We start from the raw sequence: 12,189 nt of genomic DNA, 5'->3' as shown, positions 1-12,189 counted from the left end.
GTCCATTTCATTTATATTTTCAAATTTTGTGGCATATAGACTTTTGAAGTAAGTCCTAATGATTGTTTGGATTTCCTCAGTGTCTGTAGTTATATCCCCCTTTTCATTTCTGATTTTGTTGATTTGGATGCTGTCTCTCTGCCTTTTAGTTAGTTTGGCTAAGGGTTTGTCTATCTTCTTGATATTCTCAAAGAACCAGCTCTTGGTTTCATTGATTCCTGGAATTGTTTTATTTGTTTCTAATTGAATGATTTCAGCCCTGAATTTGATTATTTCTAGATGTCTGCTCATTTTTGGTGTGTTTGCTTCTCTTTTTTTTTTTTTCCTTAGGGTTTTTAGGTGCACCATTAAGTTGCTCGAATTTCTCCTTGAAGGCACTTAGTGCTATGAACTTTCTTCTTAACACTGCTTTCATTGTGTCCCATAAGTTTGGGTATGTCGTGCCTTCATTTTCATTGAATTTTAGGAAGACTTTAATTTTTCTCTTTATTTATTCCCTACCCCAGCTGCCATTTATTAGCAAGTTGTTCAGTTTCCATGTGTGTGTAGGATTTTGCTACTTCTGTTGATGTTGAGGTTCATCTTTATTTCATGGTGATCAGATAAGATACAAGGGATAATTTCAATCTTCTTATATCTGCTGAGGCTCACTTTGTGACCAACCCTATGGTCTCTTTTGGAGAAGGTTCCATGAGATGCTGAGAAGAAGGTGAATTTTGTGTGTGTGTGTTTTGGTGTAAATTTTCTGTAAATGTCTGTTTGGTCCCTTTGATTCATGACCTCTGTTTGAGACATGGTTTCTTTGCTTAATTTCTATGTTGTTGAACTGTACTTTGTTGATAGTGGGGTGTTGAAGTCTCCCACTATTAATGTGTGGTTTAAGTTTTATGAAAGTTTCATTCACACATGTGGGTACCCTCTTCTATGGGGCATAGATGTTTAGGATTGTGACATCTTCTTGGTGGAATTTTCCCTTGATTAGTATGAATGTCCTTGCCTATCTCGTTTTATTTATTTGGGTTGAAAGTCTTTTTTATCAGATATTAGAATGGCTACTCCTGCTTGCTTCTTGTGTCCATTTGCTTGGAAATCCATCTTCTAGCCCTTTACCCTCAGGTAATGTCTATCTTTGTGACTTAGGTCACAACAGATTGTTGGGTCTTATTTACACATTCATTCTGTTACTCTGTGTCTTTTTATTGGAGAATTTAGTCCACTGATGTTGAGAGAGACTCATGACCAGTGGCTGTTAGATCCTTTGATTTTGATGTTAGTTGCTGTAGTAAGTTTGTGTGCTTGGTTGCTTTTTCTTTTACTTCAGTAAGGTTAATTATTTCCTGTGTTTTTGAAAGTAGTTAGTTTTCTTGGGTTGTATTTTCCCTTCTAGTGTCTTCTGTAATGCTGGATTTGTATATAGGTATTGTTGATTTTTTTTTTTTTTTTTTTTTTTTTTGGTCATTGAATATCTTGTTTTGTCCACCTATGAGGATAGAGAGTTTTGCAGGGTATAGTAGCCTGGGTTGATCTCTGTGTTCTCTTAGGGCCTGCATGGTATTTGTCCAGGCCTTTATGGCTTTCATAGTCTTTGTTGAGAAGTCAGGTGTGATTCTGATGGGTTTGCCATTACACGTTACTTGGCCTTTTTCCCTTGCAGCTTTTAGTATTTTTTCTTTGTTCTGTATACTTATTGTTTTGATTATTATGTGATGGGAAGATTTTCTTTTCTTGACTTATTTATTGGCTATTTTGTAGACCTGTTGTAATCCTGTTGGCCTCTCATTAGAGGAGAGATTCTTCTTTTTCCTCTATTCCTATTATTCTTAGGTTTTGTATTTTTATGTTTTCTTAAATTTCTTGGATGGTCTGTCTCAGGAAGTTTTTTTTTTTTTTAATTTAACATTTTCTTTGACAGATACATCAATTTCTTCCATTTTATCTTCAACATCTGATATTCTTTCTTCCATATCTTGTAGTCTATTGTTTATGCTTAACTCTGCAATTCCTGTTTTATTCCCTAAGTTATTTCTCCCAACAATTTCCTGTATTTGTGTTTTCTTTAATTTCTCCCAAAATATATGGAACACTTCACAAATTTGCATGTTATTCTTGCACAGGAGCCATGCTAATCTTCTCTTTCATTCCAAATTTAGTATATGTGCTGCTGAAGCAAGCACCACATATTTCTTTCAAGTGGTCATTAATATATCACATATCCTTGACTTGTGAGTTCCCCATCATCACAGATTCCATTATTACTTGTTAAAGGAGAGATATGTCCTCACTTAGTGAATTATTTTTTGTGAAAATGCTCCCTGACTGAGGTAAATTTTTGAACAAAGAGAGATTTTTTGAGACATTTCTCATATTTTTATAGAGACCATCCATGATGTAACATAGTCAATCAATCATCTTGTTGTAGTCCTTCACCAAAACTGAGACATTTTCATATTGAACCACAACTGGCAGGCAGAAAGAAGAAGACTGAAAAAGATAGAGAGAGAGAGAGAGAAAGAAAGAGAGAGAGAGAGCGCTAAAAAGACATATTCAGAAATAGAGAGACCAAGACAACAGAAAGATATAAAGTGACAGAGAGAGACAGAGACTCCATTCTCTCTGGTCACTTTCATTGGCATATCAACCTCAAAGCACACTCTCCTATAATATATATCCAATAGGAATTCTATTTTTTATTTTAAATATTATTAATTATACTTTATATACTTTGTATCCACCCATAACCCTCAGTCTCCTCCCAATCCCACCTTCACTCACCCTTCTTCACACATGGCCCTATCCAAGTCTACTCATATGGAGTTCTTCCTCTCCTTCATTCTGATCCTAATCTATTATATCTCATCAGGAGTGGCGCATTATCTTCCTCTTTGGCCTTTAAGGTTGCTCAACCATCAGGGTAAGTTGATCAAAGAGCAGGACACTCATCTAATGTCAGAGGCAGTCCCTGTTTCCATTACTGTGGAACCCAATTGGATACCAAATTGCCATGGGATAAGTCTGTAGAGGGGTTCTAGGTTATCTCCATGGTTAGAGTATGAGACTCAGAAAATATACCTGTGCTTAGATTTGTTGGTTCTGTTGTGGAGATCTTGGCCTCTCCAGATCTTATTATTTCACACTTCTTTCATTAGATTACATGCTCTCTGCCAAATACTTTTCCATAAGTCTCAACATCTTCTTTAATAGTCTGCAGGACAGAGCCTTTCAGAGGCCCTTTGTGACAGGCTCCTAACTTGTTCCATGTATTCTCCCTCTAATGTCCATCCTCTTTGCCTTTCAGGATGGGTATTGAGCATTTTACCCTCTCAATTAGTTTTTAGGTGTTCAAATTTTAGTAGGTTTCTCCTATATTATATGATTATATGTGTGAGTATATACCTTGTTTGTCTTTCACTTCTGGGATAGCTCACTCATTCAGAATGGGATAGAGCATTTTAGTCAGAATTCTCCCTCTTGATTAGTTTCTTTAGGTGTAAAGATAACAGTAGATATATCCTATATTCTATGTCTGTATGAGTGTGTATATACCATGTGTATATTGCTGCTTCTGGATAGCTCAATCAGGATGATCTTTTCCAAATCTCACCATTTACCTGCAAATTTCATGATTTTGTTGTTTGTTTTTACTACTGAGTAATATTCAATTGTGTAGATGTATCACAATTTCTGTATCCATTTTTTAGTTTGGAGGCATCTGGGTTGTTTCCAGGTTCTTACTATCACAAATAAAGCTGCTATAAACATGAATGAGCAAATATTCTTACTGCATACTTGAGCCTCTTTTAGATTTATGCCTAGGTGTAGTATAGCTGGATCTTGAGGATGCACTACTCCTGGTTGTCTGAGAGAGCACCAGATTGATTTCCAGACTACATACCAGTTTACATTCTGACTAGAGGTGGGGGATGGTTCCCTTTTCTCCACAACCTCTCCAGCATATATTGTCACTTAAGTTTTTGATCATGGCCATTCTGACAGGTGTAAGGTTGACAATCAGGATTGTTTTCATTTGCATTTCCCTGATGACTAATTACATTGAGCATTTTTTTCAGTGTTTCTCTGCCATTCGATATTCCTCTACAGAGAATTCTCTATTTAACTCTGTTCCCCATTTTTTAAATTGGATTACTTGATTTGTTGCTTTTCAACTTCTTTCATTCTTTATATTTACTGGATATTAGCCCTCTGTCACAGAGAGGTTTGGTGAAGAGTCTTTCCCAATCTGTAGGCAGTCGTTTTATTTTGATGATGATGTCCTTTCCTTTACAGAAGCTTTTCAGTTTCATGAAGTCCCATTTATTGATTGTTGTTCTCAGAGACTGTGCTGTTGGTGTTTTGTTCAGGAAGTTGTCTCCTCTGCCAATCAGTTAAGGTGCTTCCCCACTTTTTCTTCTAACTGATTTAATGTTCTGGTTTTATGTTGAGGTCTTTGATCCACTTGGACTTTAGTTTTCTGCAGGCTGACAAGTTTGGATCTACTTGCATTTTTCTACATGTAGACATGTTAGACCAGCACTGTTTGTTGAAGATGCTATCTTTTTTTATTGTATGGTTTTGGCATCTTTGTCAAAACTCAGGTGTCTATACCTGTGTGGGTTTCTTTCTGTTTCTTCTATTTGTTTCCAATAACCACCTTTCTGTCTCTATATTAGTAACATGCAATTTTTAGTACTAGTGCTCTATAATACACTTTGAGATCAGGGATGGAGATACTTTGAGAAAACCTTTTATTGTTGAGCATTGTTTTAGCAATTGAGGGTTTCTTGTTTTTCCATATGAAGTTGAGAATTTTTCTTTCCAAGTCTGCAAAGAATTTTGTTGGTAATTTGATGGGAAATGAATTAAATCTGTTGATTGCTTTTGGTAAGATTGTCATTTTTACAATGAAAATTCTGCTAAATCATGACTTTGAGAGAATTTTTAAACTCCTGATATCTTTTTCTAATTCATTCTTCAGAAACTTGAAATTTTTTTCATACAAGTTTTTCACTAGCTTTGTTAGGGTCAAACTAAGATACTTTATTCTTTGAGCAAATACAAGAACACATCAAAAATATCATTCACTATCATGTAGGCTTCATAGAAGGTATACAGGGTTTGTTGAATATACTGAAATCCATAAATGTGATCCACCATATTAACAAACTGCAAGGAAAAAAAAACTCATGATAATCTCCTTAGATGCTGAAAAAAAACATTTGACAAAATCCAAACTTCATTCATATTTGAAGTATTGGAGAGATCAGGGATACAAGGCACACATGTCACTATACTAAAAGCAATAAAGAACAAGCCTATAGCCATCATCAAACTAAACTGAGAGAAACTTCAAGCAATTCCACTGAAATCAGGCATAAGGCAATGCTGCTCACTCTTTCCATCTCTCTTCAACATATTTCTGGATGTCCTTTATCGAACAATAATACAATTGAAGGAGATCAAGGGGATAGAAATACAAAATGAAGAATTCAAATTATCAATATCTACAGATGATATGATGGTACGACTCAGTGACCCCCAACATTTTATGTGGGAACTCCTAAAGCTTACTGATAAACACAACTGGCAAAGTGAATGGATACAAAATTAACTCAAAAAAGGACATTTTCTGTATACAAAATACAAAATTGCTAAAAAAAGAAATTCGGGAAACAAAAGGAATTATATTATCAAACAGGGCCATACCTCATAACATTTTTCTAAACCTTTCAACACTGGGGACTGAACATGTAAACAGGTGTGCTTCAAGGGGATTTGCAATTCAAATCACCAATAAGTGGAAGAAGATGGAGGCAATTCTAAGCTAAAAGAACATAGTTACCATGATAGTTTGTCATTCAATACAATGATTAAAGACACAGCAACTTCCAAAGACTAAAGTACAGAAGTGATCTCCTTTGGGGAAAATGTGGAATATTTTCATAATGTAATATTATTCATCTAAGAAAATGACCTCATGATATTTTCTGGCAAATGGTTGGAACAGGAAAAATCATCCTGATTGAAGTTACTAAAATGGAAAAAGGAAAATATGGTTTCTATTCACTTAGAAGTTCTCCTAACAGTGTGGGTAAAAGTTGCCATAGGCCATCTATTGTGACCAAACCAGTCTTCAACTAGGGGAATTGGGTGTCAATTAATAGAGTTGTTGGGCCAGGGAATCCTACAGAAATTTTAAAGTGTCCCAGGCTGCTGTTGTTAAAATATGTTGTTTTCTGCCTTCAACTGATACACCAGTTTCATGTCCTTTTATCCACAGAGATGCTCCCTTCTGTATCAAATTGGAATGCATACAGATACCCACAGTATTATATGCAGAGAGAAACCTTGAAACACACAGCTGTAAATGGGCTTTTCAAAGGAATTCTCCCTCCCCTCAGAGCTCTGGGAAGCCTGCAGGAGAAGAGGCAGGAAGAGTTTCATAAGCAGAGGAAATTGAGGACACAAGTAGAGAAAGGGCATAGAGGTATAAGAAGGAGGGTGGGTGGGACTGAAACTCTGATCATGTGCCAATGATTAGATGAAAAACACATACTTCAATTGATATATTTTAAGGAAAAAATTAATGTGGCACATGGGTAAGAATTTGAACCTGAAAGCAATGGAAAAGTAATGTAATGTATATTATATGAAATTCCCACATAACAAATAAAAATAATATGTTGACAACTTTTACAATGACTTTTAACATGGAAAAAATATTCCGCTGAAGGAGGGCAGAGTTTGATTTTGTAAGGTACTCATTTCCAAGACCTCATTATGTATCAGAGAATCCTAGCATTGAATTAGTCCTTTCCCAGCTACCCCAGACCCTATGGTGGCATCACTGAACAAGCAGTCCTGACATTAACACTACATTAAGAGGGTTTGATTGGAGGACCACAGCAGGAAACAAAGCTGCTCTTGCTTCCTAGGAGATAACACAGACCCATTTCACTATCCTGAAAGCCCAATTTTAAATGTGGACCAGGAAGGTTCCTCACTGACCACTCAGTAGGACATAGCTGCCCATCCAGCCAGGTCAGGCAAGGCAAGACTACTCATAGAGGGTTTCCAACAATAGTGTAGAAGACCTCCCTTATCAGTGAAGTAGAGAAAGGGCATAGAGTTAGAAGAAAGAGGGTGGGTGGGACTGAAACTCTGATCATGTGCCAATGATTAAATGAAAAACACATACTTCAATTGATGTATTTTAAGGAAAATGGGGTGTTTTGAGTCTGATAAGTATATATCAAGTTCCCTGCAACCTTGGGAACCAGAGAGCCAACTTTGTGTAATGTTGAATGAATTTCCGAATCCTTGCCAGGTGGTACAGATGTGTTGCTACTGTGAAAAAAAAATTGCTTTTACCCTTTGCTTTATAAGTGTTCTTTGGACATTTAGTAAACTGAGACTTGATCAGGAATCTATCTTGTCTCTAATCTTTATGTCTCTGTCTGCCATTTTCACTTCCTCTTTCAGGTGGACCCTTTTCTACTAGCCTGAAGAATGGGTCAGTTGGCACCTGAACAAGGGACCTTGAAAAGGAGGGGGTGCTGGGATCAGTACGCTATCATCTCTATGGCCAGCTCCAAAGGACCTGACAAAATGGTTATCAGGCATTTGTGAAGCCACCAAGAAGACCGCCCTCTGATCACCAGGAATCACCTAAACATACTCTGGGTCACCTTCTAAGAGAACTCCTGGACCCCCAAGTCTGGGATATCTAAAACCCCTCTGTGGCTAGGCACTCTTCCTCTGTAGTCATTCAACTATAGGACACCACCCAGGATATTGTTCAGGCTCAATACCCTCTTCTTCTTAAGAGTCTAGGAGACTTAAGCCTATTATCTCTGACCTTCTAAGAAAAAAAAAAAACTCCTCTGCCCCACTTCCTCTCCTTTTAACACCCCCATCCTCATGGTTAAAAAGCCCAATGGAACCTATTACCTGGTTCAAGATCTCCAGCTACTAAATTCTGCAGTCGTTCCTCTCCACCCTATTGTAGCTAACCCTGATACCCTCCTCTCCACTATTCCCTCAGGCACTTTCCATTTCTCAATTTTGGATCTCAAAGTTGCATTTTTTCTCTATTACTTCAGACATCCAGTCACAAAATAATTTGCCTTCACCTGGACTGACCCTGACACCCTGGTCTCTACTCAGCTTACCTGTACTGTTTTACCCCAGGGATTCTGGGACAGCCCACATTTTTTTGGTCAGGCCCTAGCCTCTTATCTACTCTCATTATCTCTCCATAAATCTAAACTTATATAGAGTATGTAGATGACCTACTCTTCTGCAGCCCATACCTACAAGTTAGCCAGACTAACATTTCTGCTCTTCTAAATTTCCTATCTAGCAGGGGCTATTGGGTCTCACCCTTCAAGGTCCAGTTATCCACTTCTGAGGTCACTTACCTGGGACTAACAATAACCTAAACCCACAAGGGCATCACTCTATACAGAAAAGACCTAATATGGTCTCTAGCAGTTCTCTCTAATAAAGAAGAAATCCTATAGTTTCTGGGATGGCTGGTTTCTTATGGTCCTGGGTCTCCTCCTTTTCCCTTCCTGCCCACCCCTTATATGAGGCAACCATAGGCCCTTTGCATGAACCCCTTATTAAAACCTGTTACTAAGCCCTTTCAGAGGCTGCAACAGGCTCTTCTTGAGGTCCTGGCCTTACATATTCCAGACCCTCCTTCTCACTCTGTCCCTTCTCCCTCTACGTAACAGAAAAAAAAATGATATGCTCTTGGAGCCCTGGGCCACTAATTGGGACCCTCCTTTGCATCTGTAGCATATCTGTCAAAAAAATTAGGCCTGACATTCCAGGGATGGGCACCTGCATTCATGCCCTAGTGGCTGCAGAGCTCCTTATTTGAGAGTCAAAAAAAACTAACTTTCAGGTCACCTATTAATGTCTTCTCTTCTCACAATTTGTCTCACCTTTTAACATACAAAGGCTTAAAAACGTTACCTCCTTCCAGGGTCTTTTCCCTCCAGATGACACTAATAGAAGACTCTACCCTCACTTTCCAAACATGCCCAACTCTTAATATTTCAAGCCTTATTCCTCAACCTAACTCTGACTATTCCCCATCTCACTCTTGCACTGAAACTTTAGAGGAATTATTGCCCCACCCCTCACACATACAGGAAGGCACATTACCTCAGGCTACCTATACCTGATACACAGATGGCAGCTCCTTTATACACGAGGGATCTCAAAACGCAGGTTATGCCATAGTGTTGGATACTGCGGTGGTTGAGGTCCCTGCCCACACCACTAATCAAAAGGCCTAACTAATAGCTCTTTCCCGAACTTTCTAATTAGCCCAGGGATAATACCTTAATATCTATGCAGACTCTAAATATGCTTTTCATATTCTTCTCTCCCATGCTGCCATCTGGTGAGAGTGTGGTTGCTTACAGCAAAGGGAGGATCAATAACCAATGCAGGCCAAATTATGGACATGCTAGAATCCTCCCACCTTCCCACAGCCATTAGAATAGTCCACTGCTGGTCCCACCAGAAGGATAATTCCACAGTTTCCAAAGGGAATAGCATGGCTGATAAGGTAGCTAAGGCTGTGCCCCTAAAAGGCCTAGATGCCTCCCTTCCACCACAAAATATCCTTACACTACAACCCACATCTCTCCTGCCCTCTGATCTGACACTTGTCATATCCTGTCCTATCTACACAAGCTCTTTCAACCTAACAGTCAAGCTTTGTCTAACGTCGTTAGGGCTCACCTGCATCCTACCTCTGAGGACTTGTGCTTCCTAAAGTCCATTATTGCTTCTTGTAAGATGTGCCAGACCTCAGATCCTAACTCAGGATATAGTAGACCCCCTTTCCCTACCCACCAGGCTAGAGAGTATCTTTCTGGGACTGACTGGCAACTTGATTTTACCCTCATGCCAGCAGTCAAAGGTATCCAGTACCTCCTGGTCTTAGTGGCCACATTCTCCGGGTGGCTGGAGGCTTTTCTCACTACTAACAAAAGAGATCAGACAGTTTCTTATCTCCTTCTCTGTGATAATATCCCACATTTTGGAATTCCTACCTTCCTTCAGTAAGATAATGGTCCTGAGTTCACTTCTCAGATTTCCCAAACCTTATCTAAAGCCCTTAATATCCCTTGGTATTTTCATATCCCATACTGTCCCCAGTCTTCAGGAAAGATAGAACAAACTAATTGATCCCTAAATAACACTCTTGTTAAACTATCACAAGAGCTTCACCTTGATTGGGTAAAACTCCTCACCCTGGCTCTTTTCAGGCTCTCCCCAAAAAACTTCTATTTAACCTTACAAAGATAAATTCTGCCTTCCTTTAATGGAATCTTTTCTCCATGTTAAAAGTCATGGTAAAAATTGTCAACCTATTATTTTTATTGCTTATCAGGGGATTTGATATAATATACATTACACTCCTTTTCCATTGCTCCCAGGTTCAAATGCCTTCCCATGTGCCAGTCTATTTTTTTTATTTAAAATACATGAATTTTAGTATATGTTGTTCATCTAATCACTGGCACATAGTCAGAGTCTCAGTGCCAGGTCTCTGAAAGAATAAAGTGTTCATCCTTGCTGTACCCTTGCATCATCACGAAGAAGAAGACACCAGTCCTGAAGAGATCTATACTTCATCACATTGACCACATTTTTTATGTATATATTCATTATGATTTGTTCACATTTTATCTCCTCTGATGCCCCACTCTTCTCTGTCCATTTCCACCTACCCTCCTTTTTCTACTTCCCTGATAGCAGAGGTCCTCCTCCTGCTTCTATCTGTCCCCAATTTGTCAAGACTCATCAAGACTGGCTGCATCAATTTCCTCTGTGGCCTGCTTCTCAGGACATTGTTCTCCTTGTGTCCTCAATTCCTTCTAATTAGGACACTCATCCTGCCTCCTCTCCTGCAGACACAAAGCTCTGAGGGGATGGAGAATTCCATGGGGAAATCCCATTTAGAGCTCAGTGTTATAAGGTCTCTCTCTTCATATTATAAGAGTGTGGATTTCTTGTATGCAATCCCATGTGATCCAGAAGGAAGCATCTCTTTGGATGCAAGAATATGACATTGATCTATCAGATGTGGGGAAAGAGAAACATATTTTAATAACAAAAGCCTGGGTTGATTTAAAATTTCTGTAGGTTGACCTGGCCCAAAAACTCAATTAATTGCCACCTAATCCTGGTAGTGGAAGTCTGCTTTGTTCACAATAGATGGCCATTTGAAAAATTTTCCCACACTGTTAGGAGACCTCCTAATAAGTGAATACATACCATATTTGTCTTTCTGCATTTAGGTACTTCACCCAGGATGATTATTTTTAGATTCAACCTGAAAATATCATGATGTCATTTTTGTAGCTGAATCTCCATTATGGAAATATTCCAGATTTTCCCCAATGGAGATTGTCAGTCCTGTTCTTTAGTCCATGGAAGTTGTTGGGACTTTAGTCATTGTATTGAATGGCAAACTTTAAGGATAACTATGTACTTTTAGCCTAGAAGTCTTTCCATCTTCTTCCACTTCCTGGTGATTTGAATTGCAAATCTCCTTGAAGCTCATCTATTTACATGATTAGTCCCCAGTAATGAAATGTCTGGTTATTGTTAGAAGGTACATCCTTGTTAGATAATATAATTCCTTTTGTTACCCTAAGTTTTTCAGCCCTTTTGTCTATTGTGTAAAGGAGGCCTACTGATTTTTTTTTAGTTAATTTTGTATCCAGTCACTATGCCAAATGTGTTTATTATCTGTAGGGGGTCACATGTAGAATTTTAGGGCTCACAGAAGTATATTATCATACCATCTGCATATAGTGATACTTTGATTTCTTCATTTCACATTTCTCTCCTCTTGATCTTTTTCAATGGTTTTATTGCTCTAGCAAGGACTTCCAGAACTATATTGAAGAGATATAGAAAGAATGGGCAGCCTTGCCTTATCCTGACTTCAGTAGGATTGTTTTAAGTTTCTCTCACTTTAGTTTGATGTTGCCTATAGGCTTGCTGTATATTGCCTTTACTATATTTAGATATGTGCCTTGTATCCCTGATCTCTCCAACACTTTATACATGATTTTGTCAAATGCTTTTTTAGCATCTAAGGAGATTATCATGCCATTTTTTTTCTTTCAATATGTTAATATGGTGGATCACATTGATGTATTT

General features: G+C 38.2%; 1 non-coding gene across 1 annotated transcript; it reads right to left on the bottom strand.

The window, feature by feature from the left end:
- Positions 1 to 2,069: 2,069 nt before the first annotated feature.
- LOC132651848 (U6 spliceosomal RNA) lies at positions 2,070 to 2,174 on the bottom strand. The gene has a single exon (XR_009589406.1). It is a non-coding gene; the product is annotated as a U6 spliceosomal RNA (small nuclear RNA).
- Between the last annotated feature and the right edge of the window lie 10,015 nt (positions 2,175 to 12,189).

Source organism: Meriones unguiculatus (assembly GCF_030254825.1).
Source record: "Meriones unguiculatus strain TT.TT164.6M chromosome Y unlocalized genomic scaffold, Bangor_MerUng_6.1 ChrY_unordered_Scaffold_25, whole genome shotgun sequence".
Taxonomy (NCBI): Eukaryota; Metazoa; Chordata; class Mammalia; order Rodentia; family Muridae; genus Meriones; species Meriones unguiculatus.
Note: the sequence above shows the minus strand (reverse complement) of the source record. Positions and strands in the feature narration are given on the sequence as shown.